At 48.3% G+C, this 26,605-nt stretch overlaps 1 protein-coding gene across 1 annotated transcript in view; it reads right to left on the bottom strand.

Moving 5' to 3' along the window:
• Positions 1-20,429, bottom strand: part of RAP1A (RAP1A, member of RAS oncogene family) — a 270,806-nt gene extending 250,377 nt beyond the window's left edge. Inside the window, exon 1 of the mRNA XM_063955357.1 lies at positions 20,147-20,429. The gene's annotated coding sequence lies outside the window, so the exon portion shown is untranslated. The remainder of the gene's footprint in view (positions 1-20,146) is intronic.
• Between the last annotated feature and the right edge of the window lie 6,176 nt (positions 20,430-26,605).

Below are 26,605 nucleotides of genomic sequence, written 5' to 3'. Positions count from 1 at the left end.
TTTGGCCTGATAACATGCACACAAGTTGACACAAACGGGTTTGAATGGCTACTAAAGGTAACCATCCTCACCTGTGATCTGTGTGCTTGTAATCAGTATGTGTGTATAAAAGGTCAGTGAGTTTCTGGACTCCTGAAAGACCCTTGCATCTTTCATCCAGTGCTGCACTGACGTGTCTGGATTCTGAGTCATGGGGAAAGCAAAAGAATTGTCAAAGGATCTGCGGGAAAAAGTAATTGAACTGTATAAAACAGGAAAGGGATATAAAAAGATATCCAAGCAATTGAGAATGCCAATCAGCAGTGTTCAAACTCTAATTAAGAAGTGGAAAATTAGGGATTCTGTGGAAACCAAATCACGGTCAGGTAGACCAACAAAAATTTCAGCCACAACTGCCAGGAAAATTGTTCGGGATGCAATGAAAAATCCACAAATAACTTCAGCTGAAATACAGAACTCTGAAAAAAAGTGGTGTGGTTGTTTCAAGATGCACAATAAGGAGGCATTTGAAGAAAAATGGGCTCCATCGTCGAGTCGCCAGAAGAAAGCCATTACTACGCAAATGCCACAAAGCATCCTGCTTACAATACTCCTAACAGCACAGACAAGCCTCAAAACTTCTGGAACAAAGTCATTTGGAGTGATGAGACCAAAATTGAACTTTCTGGCCACAACCATAAACATTACATTTGGCGAGGAGTCAACAAGGCCTATGATGAAAGGTACACCATTCCTACTGTTAAACACGGAGGTGGATCGTTGATGTTTTGGGGATGTGTGAGCTACAAAGGCACTGGAAACTTGCTCAAAATTGATGGCAAGATGAATGCAGCATGTTATCAGAAAATACTGGAGGAAAATTTGCACTCATCAGCCCGGAAGCTGCGCATGGGACGTACTTGGACGTTCCAACATGACAATGATCCAAAACACAAGGCCAAGTCGACCTGTCATTGGCTACAGCAGAATAAAGTGAAGGTTCTGGAGTGGCCATCTCAGTCTCCTGACCTCAATATCATTGAGCAACTCTGGGGAGATCTCAAACGTGCAGTTCATGCAAGACAGCCCAAGAATTAACAGGAACTGGAGGCTTTTTGCCAAGAAGAATGGGCAGCTTTACCATCTGAGAAAATAAAGAGCCTCATCCACAACTACCACAAAAGACTTCAAGCTGTCATTGATGTTAAAGGGGGTAATACACGGTATTAAGAACTGGGGTATGTAAACTTTTGATCAGGGTCATTTGGGTATTTTCTGTTGTCATTATGATCTAAAAGAGTGAACACAGTTGTTTGACAATAAATGGCTTCACCCAACCACTAACAATGAGTGAAAGAAAAGTTTGTGAGTTATCATTCATATTCTCTGACAAATGGCCAGAAAATCACAAATTCTGCTAGGGTATGTAAACTTATGAGCACAACTGTACATATATTCACATTTATGGTTATGATGTTCATGACTACATGTAATTACTACTACAGAATTATCAACTAGTGTCTGGAACAGCGATGTAGGAACAGTTAGGGCTCATATTATTTAGGCCAACGTAGTTCAACTTCTACTCATGCAGAACAGTTGAGTATATACGGTATTTGTAAAACTTGTGTAAGCCGAGTTTTTTAGCACATTTTTTGTGCTGAAAAAGACCCCCTCGGCTTATTTAACTAGTATTGAACAAGGCTGCAAGCATTCTAGGCTGCTAGCATTTTAGTTGCTAAGTATGTTAGTACAAAGTATGATGATATAATCTATGGAGATATACGGAGATGCCTCAGCTGATGTGACCTCTGCCCTCTTTGTCTTCCTCAGGTATTGACAATCTCTCACTGCTGCAACTTTAACATCCAGCCATTACATGCTTTTTGCACTATGATAGGTATTGACAATCTCTCACTGCTGCAACTTTAACATCCAGCCATTACATGCTTTTTGCACTATGATAGGTATTGACAATCTCTCACTGCTGCAACTTTAACATCCAGCCATTACATGCTTTTTGCACTATGATAGGTATTGACAATCTCTCACTGCTGCAACTTTAACATCCAGCCATTACATGCTTTTTGCACTATGATAGGTATTGACAATCTCTCACTGCTGCAACTTTAACATCCAGCCATTACATGCTTTTTGCACTATGATAGGTATTGACAATCTCTCACTGCTGCAACTTTAACATCCAGCCATTACATGCTTTTTGCACTATGATAGGTATTGACAATCTCTCACTGCTGCAACTTTAACATCCAGTTATTACATGCTTTTTGCACTATGATAGGTATTGACAATTTTGTATTTTGCTAGTTGTTTCTGGGCCAGACTATAGTCTGTTCTCACTGTGTATTAGTGGGGGTATTGTGATTTGTTCACACCTTGATGTAACCTTTTGCTGTGGGTGGAGTTTTCAGAGGGTGGGGGCTGATATCAATTAACCCTGCATCCATGTCTACATGGTTATTTAACTAGTATTGACAAGGCTGCAAGCATTCTAGGCTGCTAGCATTTTAGTTGCTAAGTATGTTAGTACAAAGTATGATGATATAATCTATGGAGATATACGGAGATGCACAGGAGAGAAACAGAGGGACAGCAGACTATCTCCCCTGTCTCCTCAAAAGAACTGCAAACAACAGACTACAGTGAGTTTCCCATACCACTACCAGTAATGCCTGCAGCCTGCACAGCCTGGACACTGAACAACCTGTCTGATTAAGTAGCAGCCCTACTGCTTTCACACATTGCTCACACTCTCATTTACACAATCTACAACCACTGTGTATCCATCTCAGCCTTTCCGTTCCTAACATTATTTCTAAAAATACTGTTTGCACTGTCTTTTGCTTACATTACACCCCACATTCTCCTTGTTCATTCTATATTACACCTACACCATTCTATTCCCCTTAACACTACTGTACCAAATTATGGCTCCTCGATCCTGTCACATACCAATCCTCACTGCAAGGTCTCACCCCCCAAATTCAAAATCACCCACAAACACTCAGAACCCAGGCAACCTTATCCCTATCTCCGCTGTCCCCTCACTTCCTTTCTCCTGTGCACTCTGGAATGCTAGATCAATCTGCAACAAGCTGCCAACTATCCATGACCTCTTCATCTCCCACTCTTTTCACCTTCTCGCCATCACTGAAACCTGGCTCTCCTCCTCTGACACCACCTCCCCTGCTGCCCTCTCCTACGGAGGCCTCTCCTTCACCCACAGTCAGAACTGATGGTCGCCAGGGTGGAGGCGTGGGCGTCCTTCTCTCCCCTAACTGCACCTTTCGTGTCATCCCACCTGAGCCCTCTCTCACCTTCTCCACCTTTGAGGTCCACACTATCCGCCTCTTCTACCCCATTCACCTCCTTGTGGCAGTGATCTACCGCCCCCCTGGCCACTGTTCACCTTTCCTTGACAACTTTGCTGCCTGGCTTCCCCACTTTCTCTCCTCTGACCTCCCCTCTGTCATCCTCTGAGACTTTAACATCCCTATTGACATCACTAATGCCGCTTCCACTAATCTTCTCGCCCTTTCCACCTCCTTTGGACTTTCTCAATGGACCTCCACCGCTACTCACAATCTCGGCCACTCCCTCGACCTTGTCTTCACCCACCGATGTGATCTCTCTGATTTCTCAAACTCTCCCTTCCCTCTCTCTGACCACCATCTGCTTTCTTTCACCCTCTCATCCTCCCTCCTCCTCTCCACGCCCAGACCCACCACCACCAGACGCAATCTTGGGTCTCTCAACCCCACTTTCATATCCTCCCTCGAGACTTTCCTCTCTCCTCTTTCCACTATGACTTGTCCCAACCAGGCAGCCACATTCTATAACTCTTCCCTAACCACTGCTCTCGACTCTGTGGCCCCCCTCTCATCTATTCCCCTCCGCCGCTCCAAACCCCAACCCTGGCACACCAAACTAACACGTTTCTTACAAAAATGCTCACGCTCCGCTGAACGCTCCTGGAGGAGATCTCGCTCTCTGGCGGACTTCCTCCATTTCAAGTTTATTCTCTCCTCCTACAGCTCTGCTCTTTCCCTCGCCAAGCAATCCTTTTTCCAAGCACTCATCTCTTCTCAGTCCTCCTGTCCACGCCGTCTCTTTGAAACTTTCAACACTCTCCTTCGCCCCCCTCCCCTCCCATCCTCCCTCACTGCCACTGACTTTGCCTCCTTCTTCATCTCCAAAATTGAGGATATCCGACACGACATCTCCCGCCGTCACCCCTCTGCTACCCCCCTGCCCCCTCTATCCCTCCCCTCCATCTATCCCACCCTGTCCTCCTTCCATCCGACTTCAGAAAAGGAAGTCCACTCCCTCATCTTATCCTCCCCCCCCCCCACCACCTGCCCCCTGGACCCCCTCCCCTCCCATCTTCTCCGCTCCCTCCCCCACTGCCTGCTCCCACCTTGCTCACCTCTTTAACCTGTCCCTCTCCACCGGCATCTTCCCCTCACCATTCAAACATGCTCTGGTCTCCCCTATTCTCAAAAAACCCAACCTCGACCCCTCATCACCCACTAACTACCGCCCCATCTCTCTTCTCCCTTTCGCCTCCAAATTACTTGAACGACTAGTCTACAGCCGTCTCACAAGCTACCTCTCTGACAACTCCATCCTCGATCCACTACAATCTGGCTTTCGCCCACTCCACTCAACTGAGACTGCCCTGGTGAAAGTCACCAATGACCTGCTTTCGGCCAAATCCAGGGGCCACTTCTCTCTGCTCATCCTTCTGGACCTCTCTGCTGCCTTTGATACCGTAGATCATCCTCTCCTCCTCAGCACACTCCAAAACGCTGGCCTCTCTAGCACTGTCCTTGACTGGTTTTCTTCTTACCTCACTAACCGCTCCTTCTCTGTGTCTGCCTCAAGCACCACCTCACACCCTTCCATCCTTCCTGTTGGTGTCCCTCAGGGTTCTGTCCTTGGACCCCTTCTGTTCTCCCTGTATACCTCTTCCCTGGGTGCGCTCATTAACTCATTTGGCCTTCAATACCACCTCTATGCTGAGGACACACAACTCTACCTCTCATCTCCTGATCTGTCCCCCTCTGTCCTCTCTCAGGTTTCGAGCTGCCTCTCTGCAATCTCCTCCTGGATGTCTGAACGCTCCCTAAAGCTCAACATGGACAAAACGGAACTCATCATCTTCCCCCATCCAGAGCAACACCCCCAACCAATATCTCCATCATTGTTGACAACACCATCTCCCCCGTTCCCCAACTCCGCTGCCTGGGCGTCACTCTTGACTCCTTCCTCTCCTTTGCACCCCACATCCAAGCTCTGGCACAGTCCTGTCATTTCCAGCTACGCAACATTGCTCGTATCAGGCCATATCTCTCTCAGAGTGCAACTAAACTCATCATCCACTCACTGGTCATCTCACGTCTTGACTACTGCAATGTCCTCCTCACTGGTCTCGCTTGCTCCCATCTTGCTCCCATCCAATCTGTCCTGAACTCCGCAGCTAGGCTTATCTTCCTCTCACGCCGCACCACATCTGCCACTCCCCTTCAACAAAATCTACACTGGCTCCCATTCCCCTACAGAATCCTCTTCAAACTCCTCACCCTTACATACAAGGCCATCTCTATTTCCACTGCTCCCTACATCTCCAACCTCCTTTCCCTTCATACTCCCTCCCGCCCCCTACGGTCGACTAATGACCGTCGCCTCTCCACCGCCCTGGTTACTGCTTCCCATGCACGAGTTCAGGATTTTGCCCGTGCTGCACCCCTTCAGTGGAACGCACTCCCCCGCTCCATTAGACTCTCCCCAACCTTGCAAAGCTTCAAACGGGCACTAAAAACCCACCTATTCATCAAAGCGTACCCTTCTGATGCATAACCCAGAGCTGAAGCCGCGCCTCCACCCCCCCTGCCTCATGCCGTGAACATCTCAGCTTTGCTTGCATACTGCCATCAGGCTACCTCCCACTTGCCTGTACCTCTTGTCATCTGTCTGTCGCCCCTCCCCAATAGATTGTTAGCTCTTCAGAGCAGGGCCCTCTTTCCTCTTGTTATCTAAGCCCTCGTCTCGACACATTTCACTCACAGCTCTCCCCTACTCAACGACCATCTTTATCCTGCTAGTAATGGCTCATCTCCATCTATGACCACCAGCCCCTAGTAGTACGATGATCACTCCCTCAATACTTACATCTTAGCTGTACTATGTCTTGAGAACGTGTGGTGCTCTGTTACCTGTACTCTATTTCTGTTATTTATTTACTGTAATGCAATGTTTTGTCCCCTGTACTGTCCTTTGTACGGCGCTGCGAAACATATGTGGCGCCTTATAAATAAAATGTAATAATAATAATAATAATAATAATAATACTCGAGTGATGCTCCGTAACTGCTGCCTGGGAAAGTGACGTAACTGCTGCCTGGGAAGAAGGGCACAGCGCGGACCTCTCCTGTGACCCTCCTGCGGGTCTATTAAATGAAGTACCCGTTTGCGAGCTCTGATTGGCTCACGAACCGGCACTTCATTTAACAGACCCGCCGCCGGAGACGCAGGAGGGACACAGGAGAGGTGCGTGCTGTGCCCTCCTTCACACAACAGCGGGGGAGCGCGGGAGGGTAAGTTGTACCTGGCACCGTGGAGGCATATCTGGCAGTATGAGGGCTGTGTACGGCTAGAGCTGCATTTCCCTCCATAGGCTTATACTCGAGTCAATAAGTTTTCCCTGGTTTTTGTGATAAAATTAGGTGCCTCGGCTTATATTCGGGTAGAATTATACTCGAGTATATACGGGTAATTATTTTTTAGCAGTAAATATACATCCGTAAACTCAATGTTTAATACCTCTTCTCGTTCATTTACAGTTTAGAATTAGAGTTTAGAGCCATCCAGTTTGCACCCTTCTCGGACGGGCACAAAAACCTAACTGAGGCTTGGAGGAGGGTCATAGGGGGAGGAGCCAGTACACACCATGTGACCTAAAAAGCTTTTTAGATGTGCCCTGTCTCCTGCGGAGCCCGCTATTCCCCATGGTCCTGACGGAGTCCCCAGCATCCACTAGGACGTTAGAGAAATAAGAATTTACTTACCGATAATTCTATTTCTCGTAGTCCGTAGTGGATGCTGGGGACTCCGTCAGGACCATAGGGGGAATAGCGGCTCCGCAGGAGACAGGGCACAAAAGTAAAAGCTTTAGGATCAGGTGGTGTGCACTGGCTCCTCCCCCTATGACCCTCCTCCAAGCCTCAGTTAGGATACTGTGCCCGGACGAGCGTACACAATAAGGAAGGATTTTGAATCCCGGGTAAGACTCATACCAGCCACACCAATCACACTGTACAACCTGTGATCTGAACCCAGTTAACAGCATGATAACAGCGGAGCCTCTGAAAAGATGGCTCACAACAATAATAACCCGATTTTTGTAACAATAACTATGTACAAGTATTGCAGACAATCCGCACTTGGGATGGGCGCCCAGCATCCACTACGGACTACGAGAAATAGAATTATCGTTATGTAAATTCTTATTTTCTCTGACGTCCTAAGTGGATGCTGGGGACTCCCAGGACCATGGGGATTATACCAAAGCTCCCAAACGGGCGGGAGAGTGCGGATGACTCTGCAGCACCGAGTGAGAGAACTCAAGGTCCTCCTCAGCCAGGGTGTGCCCCTGACCAAGTAGCAGCTCGGCAAAGTTGTAAAGCCGAGACCCCTCGGGCAGCCGCCCAAGATGAGCCCCCTTCCTTGTGGAATGGGCATTTACATATTTTGGCTGTGGCAGGCCTGCCACAGAATGTGCAAGCTGAATTGTACTACACATCCAACTAGCAATCGTCTGCTTAGAAGCAAGAGCACCCAGTTTGTTGGGTGCATACAGGATAACAGCAAGTCAGTTTTCCTGACTCCAGCCGTCCTGGAAACCTATATTTTCAGGGCCCTGACAACATCTAGCAACTTGGAGTCCTCCAAGTCCCTAGTAGCCGCAGGTACCACAATAAGCTGGTTCAGGTGAAACGCTGACACCACCTTAGGGAGAAACTGGGGACGAGTCCGCAGCTCTGCCCTGTCCGAATGGACAATCAGATATGGGCTTTTGTGAGACAAAGCCGCCAATTCTGACACTCGCCTGGCCGAGGCCAGGGCCAACATCATGGTCACTTTCCATGTGACATTTCAAATCCACAGATTTGAGCGGTTTAAACCAATGTGATTTGAGGAATCCCAGAACTACGTTGAGATCCCACAGTGCCACAAAAGGGGGTTGTATATGCAGTACTCCCTTGACAAACTTCTGGACTTCAGGAACTGAAGCCAATTCTTTCTGGAAGAAAATCGACAGGGCCGAAATTTGAACCTTAATGGACCCCAATTTGAGGCCCATAGACACTCCTGTTTGCAGGAAATGCAGGAATCGACCGAGTTGAAATTTCTTCGTGGGGCCTTCCTGGCCTCACACCACGCAACATATTTTCGCCACATGTGGTGATAATGTTGTGCGGTCACCTCCTTCCTGGCTTTGACCAGGGTAGGAATGACCTCTTCCGGAATGCCTTTTTCCCTTAGGATCCGGCGTTCAACCGCCATGCCGTCAAACGCAGCCGCGGTAAGTCTTGGAACAGACATGGTACTTGCTGAAGCAAGTCCCTTCTTAGCGGCAGAGGCCATGAGTCCTCTGTGAGCATCTCTTGAAGTTCCGGGTACCAAGTCCTTCTTGGCCAATCCGGAGCCACGAGTATAGTTCTTACTCCTCTACGTCTTATAATTCTCAGTACCTTAGGTATGAGAAGCAGAGGAGGGAACACATACACCGACTGGTACACCCACGGTGTTACCAGAACGTCCACAGCTATTGCCTGAGGGTCTCTTGACCTGGCGCAATACCTGTCCAGTTTTTTGTTCAGGCGGGACGCCATCATGTCCACCTTTGGTCTTTCCCAACGGTTCACAATCATGTGGAAGACTTCCCGATGAAGTCCCCACTCTCCCGGGTGGAGGTCGTGCTGAGGAAGTCTGCTTCCCAGTTGTCCACTCCCGGAATGAACACTGCTGACAGTGCTATCACATGATTTTCCGCCCAGCGAAGAATCCTTGCAGTTTCTGCCATTGCCCTCCTGCTTCTTGTGCCGCCCTGTCTGTTTACGTGGGCGACTGCCGTGATGTTGTCCCACTGGATCAATACCGGCTGACCTTGAAGCAGAGGTCTTGCTAAGCTTAGAGCATTGTAAATTGCTCTTAGCTCCAGTATATTTATGTGGAGAGAAGTCTCCAGACTTGATCACACTCCCTGGAAATTTTTTCCTTGTGTGACTGCTCCCCAGCCTTTCAGGCTGGCATCCGTGGTCACCAGGACCCAGTCCTGAATGCCGAATCTGTGGCCCTTTAGTAGATGAGCACTCTGCAGCCACCACAGAAGAGACACCCTTGTCCTTGGAGGCAGGGTTATCCGCTGATGCATCTGAAGATGCGATCCGGACCATTTTTCCAGCAGATCCCACTGAAAAGTTCTTGCGTGAAATCTGCCGAATGGAATCGCTTCGTAAGAAGCCACCATTTTTCCCAGGACCCTTGTGCAATGATGCACTGACACTTTTCCTGGTTTTAGGAGGTTCCTGACTAGCTCGGATAACTCCCTGGCTTTCTCCTCCGGGAGAAACACGTTTGTCTGGACTGTGTCCAGAATCATCCCTAGGAACAGCAGACGTGTCGTCGGAGACAGCTGCGATTTTGGAATATTTAGAATCCACCCGTGCTGTCGTAGAACTACTTGAGATAGTGCTACTCCGACCTCCAACTGTTCTCTGGACCTTGCCCTTATCAGGAGATCGTCCAAGTAAGGGATAATTAAGACACCTTTTCTTTGAAGAAGAATCATCATTTCGGCCATTACCTTGGTAAAGACCCGGGGTGCCGTGGACAATCCAAACGGCAGCGTCTGAAACTGATAGTGACAGTTTTGTACCACGAACCTGAGGTACCCTTGGTGAGAAGGGCAAATTGGGACATGGAGGTAAGCATCCTTGATGTCCAGGGACACCATATAGTCCCCTTCTTCCTGGTTCGCTATCACTGCTCTGAGTGACTCCATCTTGATTTGAACCTTTGTATGTAAGTGTTCAATTATTTCAGATTTAGAATAGGTCTCACCGAGCCGTCTGGCTTCAGTACCACAATATAGTGTGGAATAATACCCCTTTCCTTGTTGTAGGAGGGGTACTTTGATTATCACCTGCTGGGAATACAGCTTGTGAATTGTTTCCAATACTGCCTCCCTGTCGGAGGGAGACGTTGGTAAAGCAGACTTCAGGAACCTGCGAGGGGGAGACGTCTCGAATTTCCAATCTGTACCCCTGGGATACTACTTGTAGGATCCAGGGGTCCACTTGCGAGTGAGCCCACTGCGCGCTGAAACTCTTGAGACGACCCCCCACCGCACCTGAGTCCGCTTGTACAGCCCCAGCGTCATGCTGAGGACTTGGCAAAAGCGGTGGAGGACTTCTGTTCCTGGGAATGGGCTGCCTGCTGCAGTCTTCTTCCCTTTCCTCTATCCCTGGGCAGATATGACTGGCCTTTTGCCTGCTTGCCCTTATGGGGACGAAAGGACTGAGGCTGAAAAGACGGTGTCTTTTTCTGCCGAGATGTGACTTGGGGTAAAAAAGGTGGATTTTCCAGCTGTTGCCGTGGCCACCAGTTCCGATGGACCGACTCCAAATAACTCCTCCCCTTTATACGGCAATACTTCCATGTGCCGTTTGGAATCTGCATCACCTGACCACTGTCGTGTCCATAAACATCTTCTGGCAGATATGGACATCGCACTTACTCTTGATGCCAGAGTGCAAATATCCCTCTGTGCATCTCGCATATATAGAAATGCATCCTTTAAATGCTCTATAGTCAATAAAATACTGTCCCTGTCAAGGGTATCAATATTTTCAGTCAGGGAATCCGACCAAGCCACCCCAGCGCTGCACATCCAGGCTGAGGCGATCGCTGGTCGCAGTATAACACCAGTATGTGTGTATATACTTTTTAGGATATTTTCCAGCCTCCTATCAGCTGGCTCCTTGAGGGCGGCCGTATCTGGAGACGGTAACGCCACTTGTTTTGATAAGCGTGTGAGCGCCTTATCCACCCTAAGGGGTGTTTCCCAATGCGCCCTAACTTCTGGCGGGAAAGGGTATAACGCCAATAATTCTCTATCGGGGGAAACCAACGCATCATCACACACTTCATTTAATTTATCTGATTCAGGAAAAAATAAGAATTTACTTACCGATAATTCTATTTCTCGGAGTCCGTAGTGGATGCTGGGGTTCCTGAAAGGACCATGGGGAATAGCGGCTCCGCAGGAGACAGGGCACAAAAAAGTAAAGCTTTTACCAGATCAGGTGGTGTGCACTGGCTCCTCCCCCTATGACCCTCCTCCAGACTCCAGTTAGGTACTGTGCCCGGACGAGCGTACACAATAAGGGAGGCAATTTGAATCCCGGGTAAGACTCATACCAGCCACACCAATCACACCGTACAACTTGTGATCTAAACCCAGTTAACAGTATGACAACAGAAAGGGCCTCTTAAAGATGGCTCCTTAACAATATAACCCGAATTTGTTAACAATAACTATGTACAGTATTGCAGATAATCCGCACTTGGGATGGGCGCCCAGCATCCACTACGGACTCCGAGAAATAGAATTATCGGTAAGTAAATTCTTATTTTCTCTATCGTCCTAAGTGGATGCTGGGGTTCCTGAAAGGACCATGGGGATTATACCAAAGCTCCCAAACGGGCGGGAGAGTGCGGATGACTCTGCAGCACCGAATGAGAGAATTCCAAGTCCTCTTTTGCCAGGGTATCAAATTTGTAGAATTTTACAAACGTGTTTTCCCCCGACCACGTAGCTGCTCGGCAGAATTGTAATGCCGAGACCCCTCGGGCAGCCGCCCAAGATGAGCCCACCTTCCTTGTGGAATGGGCCTTAACAGATTTAGGCTGTGGCAGGCCTGCCACAGAATGAGCAAGTTGAATTGTGTTACAAATCCAACGAGCAATCGTCTGCTTAGAAGCAGGGGCACCCAACTTGTTGGGTGCATATAGTAACAACAGCGAGTCAGATTTTCTGACTTCAGCCGTCCTTGAAATGTATATTTTTAAGGCTCTGACAACGTCCAACAACTTGGAGTCCTCCAAGTCGCCAGTGGCCGCAGGCACCACAATAGGTTGGTTCAGGTGAAACGCTGATACCACCTTAGGGAGAAAATGCGGACGAGTCCTCAGTTCTGCCCTATCCGAATGGAAGATTAGATAAGGGCTTTTATAAGATAAAGCCGCCAATTCAGATACTCTCCTGGCGGAAGCCAGGGCCAGTAACATAGTCACTTTCCATGTGAGATATTTAAAATCCACCTTTTTCAATGGTTCAAACCAATGGGATTTGAGGAAATCTAAAACTACATTTAGATCCCACGGTGCCACCGGAGGCACCACAGGAGGCTGTATATGCAGTACTCCTTTAACAAAAGTCTGTACCTCAGGAACTGAGGCCAATTCTTTTTGGAAGAATATTGACAGGGCCGAAATTTGAACCTTAATAGATCTCAATTTGAGACCCATAGACAATCCTGATTGTAGGAAATGTAGGAAACGACCCAGTTGAAATTCCTCCGTCGGAACACTCCGATCCTCGCACCACGCGACATATTTTCGCCAAATGCGGTGATAATGTTTCGCGGTGACTTCCTTCCTTGCCTTAATCAAGGTAGGAATGACTTCTTCTGGAATGCCTTTCCCTTTTAGGATCTGGCGTTCAACCGCCATGCCGTCAAACGCAGCCGCGGTAAGTCTTGAAAGAGACAGGGACCCTGTTGTAGCAGGTCCCTTCTCAGAAGTAGAGGGCACGGGTCGTCCGTGACCAACTCTTGAAGTTCCGGGTACCAAGTCCTTCTTGGCCAATCCGGAGCCACTAGTATTGTTCTTACTCCTCCTCACCGTATAATCTTCAATACCTTTGGTATGAGAGGCAGAGGAGGAAACACATATACTGATTTGTACACCCAAGGTGTTACCAGTGCGTCCACAGCTATTGCCTGTGGATCTCTTGACCTGGCGCAATACTTGTCCAGTTTCTTGTTGAGGCGAGACGCCATCATGTCTACCATTGGTCTTTCCCAACAGTTTATTAGCATGTGGAAGACTTCTGGATGAAGACCCCCCTCTCCCGGGTGAATATCGTGTCTGCTGAGGAAGTCTGCTTCCCAGTTGTCCACGCCCGGGAAGAACACTGCTGACAGTGCTATTACGTGATTCTCCGCCCAGCGAAGAATCTTGGCAGCTTCTGCCATTGCACTCCTGCTTCTTGTGCCGCCCTGTCTGTTTACATGGGCGACCGCCGTGATGTTGTCCGACTGAATCAACACCGGTTTTCCTTGCAGGAGTGGTTCCGCCTGGCTTAGAGCATTTTAGATTGCTCTTAGTACCAGAATGTTTATGTGAAGAGACTTTTCCAGGTTCGTCCATACCCCCTGGAAGTTTCTTCCTTGTGTGACTGCTCCCCAACCTCTCAGGCTGGCGTCCGTGGTCACCAGGATCAAATCCTGTATGCCGAATCTGCGGCCCTCCAATAGATGAGCCTTTTGCAACCACCACAGAAGATATACCCTTGTCCTTGGCGACAGGGTTATTCGCAGGTGCATCTGAGGATGCGACCCTGACCATTTGTCCAACAGATCCCTTTGGAAAATTCTTGCATGGAATCTGCCGAATGGAATTGCTTCGTAAAAAGCCACCATTTTTCCCAGGACTCTTGTGCATTGATGTACAGACACCTTTCCTGGTTTTAGGAGGTTCCTGACAGGTCGGATAACTCCTTGGCTTTTTCCTCGGGAAGAAAAACCTTTTTCTGAACCGTGTCCAGAATCATCCCTAGGAACAGCAGACGTATCGTCGGAAAACAGCTGCGATTCTTGGAATATTTAGAATCCAGTCGTGCCGTCGAAGAACTACTTTAGATAGTGCTCTTCCGACCTCCAACTGTTCTCTGGAACTTGCCCTTTTTAGGTCGTGCAAGTAAGGGATAATTTAGATGCCTTTTTTCTTTGAAGAAACATCTTTTCGGCCATTACCTTGGTAAAAAGGCCCGGGGTGCCGTGGATAATTCAAACGGCATCGTCTGAAACTGATATTGACAGTTCTGTACCACGAACCAGAGGTACCCTTGATGAGAAGGACAAAATTTGGACATGGAGGTAATCCTTGATGTCCAGGGACATTCCGGTTCGCTATCACTGCTCTGAGTGACTTTATCTCGATTTGAACCTTTTATGTAAGTGTTCAAAACATTTTAGATTTAGACTATGTGTCACCAAGCCGTCTGGCTTCAGTACCACAATATAGTGTGGAAAAATAATACCCTTTTCCTTGTCGTAGGAGGGGTACTTTGATTATCACCTGCTGGATATACAGCTTGTGAATTGTTTCCAATGCTGCCTCCCTGTCGGAGGGAGCCGTTGGTAAAGCAGACTTCAGGAACCTGCGAGGAGAAGATGTCTCGACTCTCCAATCTTTACCCCTGGGATAATACTCGTACGATCTAGGGGTCAACTTGCGAGTGATCCCACTGCGCCCTGAGACTCTTGAGACTACCCCCCCACCTTGAGTCCGCTTGCACGGCCCCAGCGTCATGCTGAGGACTTGGCAGACGCGGTGGAGGGCTTCTTTTCCTGGGAAAGGGCTGCCTGCTGCAGTCTACTTCCCTTACCTCTATGTCTGGGCAGATATGACTGGCCTTTTGCCTGCATGCCCTCATGGGAAAGGAAAGATTGAGGCTGAAAAGACGGTGTCTTTTTTAGCTGAGATGTAACTTGGGGTAAAAAAGGTTGGATTTCCCAGCTGTTGCTGTGGTCCCCAGGTCCGATGGACCGACCCCCAAATAACTCCTTCCCTTTATACAGCAATACTTCCATCTGCCGTATGGGATCTGTATCACCTGACCACTGTCGTGTCCCTGACATCTTCTGGGAGATATGGACAACGCACTTATCTTGATGCCAGAGAGCAAATATCCCTCTGTGCATCTCACATACATATATATAGAATGCATCCTATTAAATGCTCTACATGAATAAAATATTTTCAGTCAGGGAATCCGACCAAGCCAACCCAGCACTGCATCTCCAGGCTGATGGCGATCGCTGGTCGCAGTATAACCACCGTATGTGTGTATATACTTTTTAGGATATTTTTCCAGCTTCCTATCAGCTGGCTCCTTGAGGGCGGCCGTATCTGGAGACGGTAACGCCACTTGATAAGCGTGTGAGCGCCTTATCACCCTAAGGGGTGTTTCCCAACGTACCCTAATTTCTGGCGGGAAAGGGTATAACGCCAATATTTGCTATCGGGGTAACCCTACGCATCATCACACACTTCATTTTATTTTATCTGATTCAGGAAAAACTACAGGTAGTTTTTTCACTCCCACATAATACCCTTTCTTGTGGTACTTGTAGTATCAGAAACACGTAACACCTCCTTCATTGCCCTTAACGTGTGGCCCTAATGAGAAATACGTTTGTTTATTCACCGTCGACACTGTATTCAGTGTCCGTGTCTGTGTCTGTGTCGACCGACTGAGGTAAATGGGCGTTTTTAAAACCCCTGACGGTGTTTCTGAGACGCCTGGACCGGTCCTAATAGATTGTCGGCCGTCTCATGTCGTCAACCGACCTTGCAGCGTGTTGACATTCTCACGTAATTCTCTAAATAAGCCATCCATTCCGGTGTCGACTCCCTAGAGAGTGACATCACCATTACAGGCAATTTCTCCGCCTCCTCACCAACATCGTCCTCATACATGTCGACACACACGTACCGACACACAGCACACACACCGGGAATGCTCTGACAGAGGACAGGACCCACTAGCCCTTTGGGGAGACAGAGGGAGAGTCTGCCAGCACACACCAAAAACGCTATAATTATATAGGGACAACCTTATATAAGTGTTTCTCCCTTATAGCATCTTTTATATATATACAATATCGCCAAAATCAGTGCCCCCCCTCTCTGTTTTAACCCTGTTTCTGTAGTGCAGTGCAGGGGAGAGCCTGGGAGCCTTCTCTCCAGCTTTTCTGTGAGAGAAAATGGCGCTGTGTGCTGAGGAGATAGGCCCCGCCCCTTTTTCGGCGGGCTCGTCTCCCGCTATTTTTGAAGTTAGGCAGGGGTTAAATATCTCCATATAGCCTCTGTGGGCTATATGCGAGGTATTTTTTGCCTCTAATAAGGTTTTTATTTGCCTCTCAGAGCGCCCCCCCCAGCGCTCTGCACCCTCAGTGACTGTTGTGTGAAGTGTGCTGAGAGGAAAATGGCGCACAGCTGCAGTGCTGTGCGCTACCTTTATGAAGACTCAGGAGTCTTCAGCCGCCGATTTTGGACCTCTTCTCTCTTCAGCGTCTGCAAGGGGGCCGGCGGCGCGGCTCCGGTGACCATCCAGGCTGTACCTGTGATCGTCCCTCTGGAGCTAGTGTCCAGTAGCCAAGCAGCAAATCCACTCTGCACGCAGGTGAGTTCACTACTTCTCCCCTAAGTCCCTCGTTGCAGTGATCCTGTTGCCAGCAGGACTCACTGTAAAGTAAAAAACCTAAGCTAAACTTTCTCTAAGCAGCTCTTTAGGAGAGCCACCTAGATTGCACCCTTCTCGTTCGGGCACAAAATCTAACTGGAGTCTGGAGGAGGGTCATAGGGGGAGGAGCCAGTGCACACCACCTGATCTGGTAAAAGCTTTACTTTTTTGTGCCCTGTCTCCTGCGGAGCCGCTATTCCCCATGGTCCTTTCAGGAACCCCAGCATCCACTTAGGACGATAGAGAAACTACAGGTAGTTTTTTCACACCCCACATAATACCCTCTTTTGTGGTACTTGTAGTATCAGAAATATGTAACACCTCCTTCATTGCCCTTAACATGTAACGTGTGGCCCAAATGGAAAATACGTTTGTTTCTTCACCGTCGACACTGGAGTCAGTGTCCGTGTCTGTGTCGACCGACTGAGGTAAATGGGCGTTTTAAAGCCCCTGACGGTGTTTGAGACGCCTGGACAGGTACTAATTGGTTTGCCGGCCGTCTCATGTCGTCAACCGACCTTGCAGCGTGTTGACATTATCACGTAATTCCCTAAATAAGCCATCCATTCCGGTGTCGACTCCCTAGAGAGTGACATCACCATTACAGGCAATTGCTCCGCCTCCTCACCAACATCGTCCTCATACATGTCGACACACACGTACCGACACACAGCACACACACAGGGAATGCTCTGATAGAGGACAGGACCCCACTAGCCCTTTGGGGAGACAGAGGGAGAGTTTGCCAGCACACACCAAAACGCTATATTATACAGGGACAACCTTATATAAGTGTTTTCCCTTATAGCATCTTAATATATAATAATATCGCCAAATAAGTGCCCCCCCTCTCTGTTTTTTTACCCTGTTTCTGTAGTGCAGGGGAGAGCCTGGGAGCCTTCCTAGCAGCGGAGCTGTGTAGGAAAATGGCGCTGTGTGCTGAGGAGAATAGGCCCCGCCCCCTTTTCGGCGGGTTTCTTCTCCCGTTTTTCTGACAACCTGGCAGGGGTTAAATACATCCATATAGCCCCAGGGGCTATATGTGATGTATTTTTAGCCAGCATAGGTACTTTCATTGCTGCCCAGGGCGCCCCCCCAAGCGCCCTGCACCCTCAGTGACCGTTGGTGTGAAGTGTGCTGAGAGCAATGGCGCACAGCTGCAGTGCTGTGCGCTACCTCATGAAGACTGAGAAGTCTTCAGCCGCCGATTTCTGGACCTCTTCTCTCTTCAGCATCTGCAAGGGGGTCGGCGGCGCGGCTCCGGTGACCCATCCAGGCTGTACCTGTGATCGTCCCTCTGGAGCTAGTGTCCAGTAGCCTAAAAAGCCAATCCATCCTGCACACAGGTGAGTTCACTTCTTCTCCCCTAAGTCCCTCGTTGCAGTGAGCCTGTTGCCAGCAGGACTCACTGAAAATAAAAAACCTAACAAAACTTTTACTCTAAGCAGCTCTTTAGGAGAGCCACCTAGATTGCACCCTTCTCGGCCGGGCACAAAAACCTAACTGAGGCTTGGAGGAGGGTCATAGGGGGAGGAGCCAGTGCACACCACCTGATCCTAAAGCTTTTACTTTTGTGCCCTGTCTCCTGCGGAGCCGCTATTCCCCCTATGGTCCTGACGGAGTCCCCAGCATCCACTTAGGACGTCAGAGAAATATCCTTAAAAATGATGTCCAGTTGAAAAATTACAAGTGTCTTGTGGCATAAGGGGGGGGGGGGGGGGTGAGAGGATCACTAAACATACATTTTAAGGTGCACCGGCCAAATAGCTCTTCGAAATTGTCCACGCCAGTCATGCAGTAACTATTTAAGGATGTAACGTTAATATTCCATGATGTACAAACAGTAATTTGAGGACCTTTCCTTTTGTTTCCTACATGGGAAACCAGTAGGATGTCTGAACATTGATAACCCACATCTCCCCTCCATATCGCAAAATACACAAGTCACTTCTAAGTTTTAAGTTTAAAATAATTTGTGTTAGCTATAGGCAAACTACGTTTCAACCCAAAAAATTATGGAAAACGCCACTTAGTCACAATAATGGAAGACAATAGATAAGTAAACTGAACCTATATTTCAAATCCACATTTTACATCAACTTCCTCTTGAACTTTATAAGCTCTATTGTCATCTAACTCCACCTCCTGCAAAAACATACATTTGTGGGATCCCTCAAAATGGATTCACAAACTTTCACTGTAGCTGTCGAATTATGGCAACATCCGACTTGTCTCTTCAAGAGGCATCCCAAAAGGTCACAGCACATAACACACGTCAGCTGTGTATATACACAGACATACACTTCTACACATTCCATCTATACAGAAGATGTTCTGGTCAAGGGATAGGTGCTCCCGGCTGCTCATAAGCACCATTACAGTCACCAATCTTTAAGCACATTTAGAAAATAGACTACTTAAGGATGCGTTTAAAAGTTTTGTCTGCAAGGCATCTTTACGGAAGCACACTATAGAAATACAACATTATAAAGGGCCTGCATAACGTACGTGTGTGTGTGTGTGTGTGTGTGTGTGTGACACACTGGATACTTAAGCAGCCATCTAAATATAAAAAATAGAACCAAGAATCAGCTGTTGCTGTAAAATTAAATCAAAAGAAAGCAGAAGTCTGATGTATTTTAGTGGCACACCCTTATTTTGAAACCAAAATGTCAAGCAACTCTAAAAAGGTAGCTTATACGATTCCATAGAAAATTTATAGGGAAAAACACCGGAGATCACTTGAGGTGCTACAATTTGGCTCATGTGATATATGCAATAGGTGAAGACCAGCTAATTCAGGATTACATTGTGTATTATATAGAAGAGTAATTGCATATTACTAACGCGGACAGTGCCACCAGTAAGAGTGAGCAGCCCCTTCAGCCAAGTGTCACAGCTCAGCCCTGCCCGCCACACCCACCCGGCCTACAGCCCACACAGCAGGACACTGTAACTAGCTGGACACCAGGTATTACACAATAATAACATGATAAAAGAAAGAAGTTGGAGCACACACAGCGCAGGGCAAACGGAGGAAACACGGATCATCAGAAACATCCCCTACATACAACACGTACAGCCTGCCTGCTACTACAGATCTGCTATGCCGGGCACAGAGACACCCCAGCACACACACTACAGAGCAATGCCCCCCGTGCGGTTACGTGCACAGTGTCCACCACAGGGGCAGAGTGTCAGCTCTTCAGTCCTAATACAGGAAACTCTACTGACTCCAGCAGGCGCGCTGGAACTCTTACTGCAGCTCCCCCAGGGCAGACAGCGGCTGGGGGGAATAACGGTGCCCGAGCAGCGCTACAGCATAGGCAGCCCCAGCCTCTCCGTATGCGGTGCTGTGTGCGGCCCCCCGCCCGTTGAGGAAGTCACTGTGACAGGACCCTTCCGCCCTCCACACCCAGCACGGACATGGAGACTACATCCCGGGGCCTAACATTCAGGGCCTCAACCCCGGCGTTTCCTGAGCCACCCACCCGGCACCTCCTGCGCCTCACTCGACCAAGTGCCCCGCAGCCAACCCCTGCCGCTTACCGGCAACTTCGCTTCCTCCAAGCTGACCCCGCCGCCTCCAGCCGGATCCCCCGGCACGGCCCAGCTCCCGGTAAGTGAGCGAAGAGACCTCTTACTCCCGGCCGGACACACAGACACAGAGCAGCGGCCACTACAGCTCAGCTCAGTCGCCTCCTCACGCCGGGAACCCGCCTCACCAGCGCGCACGGGAGAAGGGGAGGGGCCACACCGCGTGAGCGCGCCGTGTCCCGCAGCCAATCACAGGAGCTCAGCTCCGGGACCGTTAGAGACTAGAGCCTGGGAAATGGGAAATAATACGTTACACACACGCGGGGCGTCACAGGCTGATGCTGGGTAGTAATAGGGCGGACGGTGATGATGATGTGGTCAATAGTATATAGTACACAAGAGCCTTCCTTCCTGTCCTGTGTCACCCTCACTGTGACTGCAGCATGTGTGCTTTCACCAGGGAGACACAGGAGGCATGCGTTGTCTCAAGCGAGGAATGCGTACACTACAGATGGTCCTAGGCAAGTCCTATATAATGACAGGGCCAGAGCCGGCCCTAACCAATATGGTGCCCTAGGCAAGATTTTGGCTGGTGCCCCCTAGCACCACCGTTGGTTCAGCCTCTGACCTTGCACCTCTTTCCAAGTACCATCACCCCTCACCCATAGCAGTACTTATTTTCATTTTTGTACCCCCTATACTGTATTTTAAATAGGAACAGTTCGCACATTTGGCGCACAGCCCAAAAAGGGGTGTGTTTTTGCTGGCAAGAGGCATGGCCACACAATAGTAATCCCAATTCCAATTACGCCACACAATACTACAACTTTATTCACATTTGATCATGTGATATTGTCCATAATTCATATTACATCCCACAGTAGTATCACTTTACCTTAAACGTTACGCCTCACAGTAGAGCCCCTTATTCACATTACATCACACTGAATTGCTCCTTATTCACATTACATCACTGAATTGCTCCTTATTCACATTACACCACACCTTATTGCTCTTTATTCACATTAGATGACACAGTAGTGCCCTTTCTATACGCAATGCCACATAGTAGAGCACCTTATACACATAATGCCACACATTAGTAATGCATTTATACACATAATTCCACGCAGTAATGCACCTTACACATATGAGACACATTATTAATGTCCTTATAAACATCATGCACCTTACACATTATGACAACCTTTATTAATGCCCTTTTACACATAACATCCCTTACACATATGCCGTACATTATTAATGCCCTTATACACATAATGACACACATAGTGCCCCCTACACATTTGCTGCACATTATTAGTGCCCCTATACACATAATGACACACATACAGTAGTACAGTACCCTGTTACACATATGCCACACATTATTAATGCCTTTATACACAAAACGTACACCGTGCCACCTACACATATGTTGCACATTATTAATGCATTTTTCCATGACATACATAATGCTCCTTTCACATATTCTGAACACTACTGCACAACCAACCCACTCACATGCACACAGCACTCACACTACCACTAACACTGTGACCTTTGCCTCTGCTTGGATACAGATGTGCCCTCATAAATCTTGCCTCAATGCTAACGTCAGGCACCTTTTTTTAATGAAAATGCCTCTTATTTGCATTGCTATGTGGCTTGGATGCACAAGCAGCTTCTGCTGATTAAAATGATATGCAGAATGCCTGTATACTGTGTGAGACTGTGGCTGTATCTGCATATGAAATGCTACACACAGAATATAGGCATGCCGCATATCATTTTAATCAGCAGAATCTGCTGATGCCCCTAGGCTTATCAAATGCCCTAGGCAGTTGCCTAGTTTGCCTATAGCTATGGCCGGCTCTGGACAGGGCTGTCCCTAAAGTAGGGCTACTACTTCCTTAGGGGCGCATCTGACACCTCAGTGTGCCAGTATTGGAAAATTCGTTGGTGGTGGGATGGTCAGCGGCGGATTTAGGGGTGAGGGCGTCCCTAGTATAGGCACAGTGCTGACAGTCCCCCCAACCCCGACTAATTTTATTATTTTTTTATTGATTGGTTATACGCCCTCTTTTGATGATAGCCAAATAGAATAATAATAATAAACCACTACGACAATTCATTTTTAATTATGTATACATATTTACTAAGTTGGACAGCTACAGGGGCAGTAGGTGCATGTATTACCCGGTTACATTCCATTCAAGATGGCATATGTGGGGTCATTCCGAGTTGATCGCTCGCTAGCTAGTTTTAGCAGCCATGCTAACGCTATGCCGCCGCCCACTGGGAGTGTATTTTAGCTTATCAGAAGTACGAACACTTGTGCAGCCGAGCTCTGCAAAATCAGTTTGTGCAGTTTCTGAGTAGCTCTGAACCTACTCAGCGCTTGCGATCACTTCAGCCTATTCGTGTCCGGATTTGACGTCATACACCCGCCCAGCCACGCCTGCGTTTTTGCAAACACTCCCTGAAAACGGTCAGTTGACACCCAGAAACGCCCCTTTCCTGTCAATCTTCTTGCAACCATCAGTGCGACTGAAAACTTCACTAGAACCTGTGCAAAACAACAACAGGCTTTGTACCCTTATGATGCGCGTGCGCATTGCGGTGCATACGCATGCGCAGAAAAGCCTGTTTTTAGCCTGATCGCTGCACTGCGAACAACGGCAGCTAGCGATCAACTCGGAATGACCCCCATGGTACGGTACAGTGGAAATAGTTTGTAGTTACTGATACATTTTGGGCTGACAGTACCAGCAGAAGCATCCAAGTGCCGCACATAGGCACATGCCTAATGGGACATCATTCACCACTGGAAATGGTGCATGTGAGTGCTCTGTGGGCCTAATTCAGATCTGATCGCAGCAGCAAATTTGTTAGCTAATGGGCAAAACCATGTGCACTGCAGGTGTGCCAGATGTAACATTTGCAGAGAGTTTGGTTTGGGTGAGTTATTTTGTTTCTGTGCAGGGTAAATTCTGGCTGCTTTAGTTTTACACTGCAATTTAGATTTCAGTTTGAACACACCCCACCCAAATCTAACTCTTTCTGCACATGTTATATCTGCTCCCCTGCAGTGCACATGGTTTTGTCCATTAGCTAACAAATTTGCTGCTGCAATCAGATCTGAATTAGGCCCTGTGTACAGCACATTCCAAATAGCTCTAGTTGCACTACAGTCACCATCATCACCTGCCTACAAAACACAGAGGGCTCCTTCAGAGTTGGATGCAACTAGAAGAAAATTTGCTACTTATGCAGAATTGACATCAACAAGAGATACAGTACTACTAACTGCATAGGTAGCAAATGTAACCAACAGGAGCAGATGAGCCAGAACAATGACGAGGTCTGGCTTTACTATTAGTACAAAACATGCTCAGAAACACAATGCAAACACATTGCACTAAATACCTAGACATTATGTGTGCGCTTAAGCATGTGTGAAAAAAGGGGGCATGGCCTTATAGCAGGGCCCCATTGCGTGTCATGTTAGGGCGGTGTAGGTGTTTATCACACTCATGTTGCCCGTAGGGCTGTAACTTGGTAGGGGGGGGGGGAGCAATGCCGTTTCACAGGGCCCTTGGAGTGGCACAGTCGTTGCCCCACAGCACCTGCATGTGGTTTGCAGGGTTCTTTGAATGACAGTCAGCAGTGCTACTGCGGAGCTGCCCAGAGTGTCCCTCTGATGCTTGTGGACCTGCCTGGAACATCCTTAGGATACTTTGGGCAGAGTTCTAGTTCCCGGAGTCGGCACACCTGCCCTCTATGTGTGATATAATTTACTAACTGGTTTAGGGGGTGAGTCCAGCACATGTTTCACTACTGCCCTGTTTTAGTTCTGGTTCCTCATTACACTGGGTACAGTACACAGTAGCGCACGCAGTGGAAGTTTCCATGTACCTGGAAACCCCCCTGATGAGCCAAATGTTTTATTTATGAGACGGAGACAGCAGTGTCGCTGTCTCATAAAAAGCCGCGACCACGGAGCTACTGCAGCAGCAGAGAGTTACATACAGTAGCTCTCTGCATAGAGAAAGTCCGGGTAGAGCTGCTGGCTGTGAATGCCTGGTGGTACGATATGTTATGTATACCACCAATTTTGTATATGAAGTGTGTGTATGTATGTATGTATGTATTTGTAGGTATGTATTATGATAAAGCTAACTATTTATCTTTTCTCTGACGTCCTAGTGGATGCTGGGAACTCCGTAAGGACCATGGGGAATAGCGGCTCCGCAGGAGACTGGGCACAAAAGTAAAGCTTTAGGACTACCTGGTGTGCACTGGCTCCTCCCCCCATGACCCTCCTCCAAGCCTCTGTTAGATTTTTGTGCCCGAACGAGAAGGGTGCACACTAGGGGCTCTCCTGAGCTGCTTAGTGAAAAGTTTAGTTTTAGGTTTTTTATTTTCAGTGAGACCTGCTGGCAACAGGCTCACTGCATCGAGGGACTAAGGGGAGAAGAAGCGAACTCACCTGCGTGCAGAGTGGATTGGGCTTCTTAGGCTACTGGACACCATTAGCTCCAGAGGGACCGATCACAGGCCCAGCCTTGGAGCTCGGTCCCAGAGCCGCGCCGCCGGCCCCCTTACAGAGCCAGAAGCAAGAAGAGGTCCGGCAAATCGGCGGCAGAAGACATCCTATCTTCCACAAGGTAGCGCACAGCACTGCAGCTGTGCGCCATTGCTTCTCAGCACACTTCACACTCCGGTCACTGAGGGTGCAGGGCGCTAGGGGGGGGCGCCCTGAGCAGCAATAGAAACACCTTGGCTGGCGAAAATACATCACATATAGCCCCCAGGGCTATATGGATGAATTTTAACCCCTGCCAGATTACACTGAAAAACGGGAGAAAAGGCAGCCGAGAAAGGGGCGGAGCCTATCTCCTCAGCACACTGGCGCCATTTTCTCTCACAGCTCCGTTGGAGGGAAGCTCCCTGGCTCTCCCCTGCAGTCACTACACTACAGAAAGGGTTAAAAAAGAGAGGGGGGCACTAATTAGGCGCAGTATAAACAATACAGCAGCTATAAGGGGAAAAACACTTATATAAGGTTATCCCCGTATATATATATATATATAGCGCTCTGGTGTGTGCTGGCAAACTCTCCCTCTGTCTCCCCAAAGGGCTAGTGGGGTCCTGTCCTCTATCAGAGCATTCCCTGTGTGTGTGTGCTGTGTGTCGGTACGTTTGTGTCGACATGTATGTGGAGGAAAATGATGTGGAGGCAGAGCAAATTGCCTGTAATAGGGATGTCACCCCCTAGGGGGTCGACACCTGAGTGGATGAACTACTGGAAGGAATTACATGACAGTGTCAGCTCTTTACAAAAGACAGTGATTGACATGAGACAGCCGGCTACTCAGCTTGTGCCTGTCCAGACGTCTCATAGGCCGTCAGGGGCTCTAAAGCGCCCGTTACCTCAGATGGCAAATACAGACGCCGACACGGATACTGACTCCAGTGTCGACGGTGAAGAGACAAATATGACTTCCAGTAGGGCCACACGTTACATGATTGAGGCAATGGAAAATGTTTTACACATTTCTGATAATACGAGTACCACCAATAGGGGTATTATGTTCAGTGAGGAAAAACTACCTGTAGTTTTCCTGAATCTGAGAAATTAAATGACGTGTGATGAAGCGTGGGTTTCCCCCGATAAAAAAACTGATAATTTCTAAAAAGTTATTGGCATATATCCTTTCCCGCCAGAGGTTAGGGTGCGTTGGGAAACACCCCCTAGGGGGGATAAAGCGCTCACACGCTTGTCAAAACAAGGGCTCTACCCTCTCCTGAGATGGCCGCCCTTAAGGATCCTGCTGATAGAAAGCAGGAGGGTATCCTAAAATGTATTTACACACATACTGGTGTTATACTGCGACCAGCAATCGCCTCAGCCTGGATGTGCAGTGCTGGGTTGGCGTGGTCGGATTCCCTGACTGAAAATATTGATACCCTAGATAGGGACAGTATATTATTGCCTGTAGAGCATTTAAAAGATGCATTTCTATATATGGGTGATGCACAGCGGGATATTTGCCGACTGGCATCAAGAGTAAGTGCGCTGTCCATTTCTGCCAGAAGAGGGTTATGGACACGACAGTGGTCAGGTGATGTGGATTCCAAATGGCATAATGAAGTATTGCCTTATAAAGGGGAGGAGTTATTTGGGGTCAGTCTTTCAGACCTGGTGGCCACGGCAACAGCTGGGAAATCCCAGTTTTTACCCCAGGTCGCCTCTCAACATAAGAAGACGCCGTATTATCAGGCGCAGTCCTTTCGTTCCCATAAGGGCACGTGGGCAAAAGGTTCCTCATTTCTGCCCCGTGACAGAGGGAGAGGGAAACGGCTGCAGAAATCAGCCAGTTCCCAGGAACAGAAGCCCTCTCCCGTCTCTGCCAAGCCCTCAGCATGACGCTGGGGCTTTACAAGCAGACAGGGAGGCAGTGTTGG

Source organism: Pseudophryne corroboree, chromosome 2 (assembly GCF_028390025.1).
Source record: "Pseudophryne corroboree isolate aPseCor3 chromosome 2, aPseCor3.hap2, whole genome shotgun sequence".
Classification (NCBI taxonomy): domain Eukaryota; kingdom Metazoa; phylum Chordata; class Amphibia; order Anura; family Myobatrachidae; genus Pseudophryne; species Pseudophryne corroboree.
This window is presented reverse-complemented; position numbering and strand designations above follow the sequence as displayed.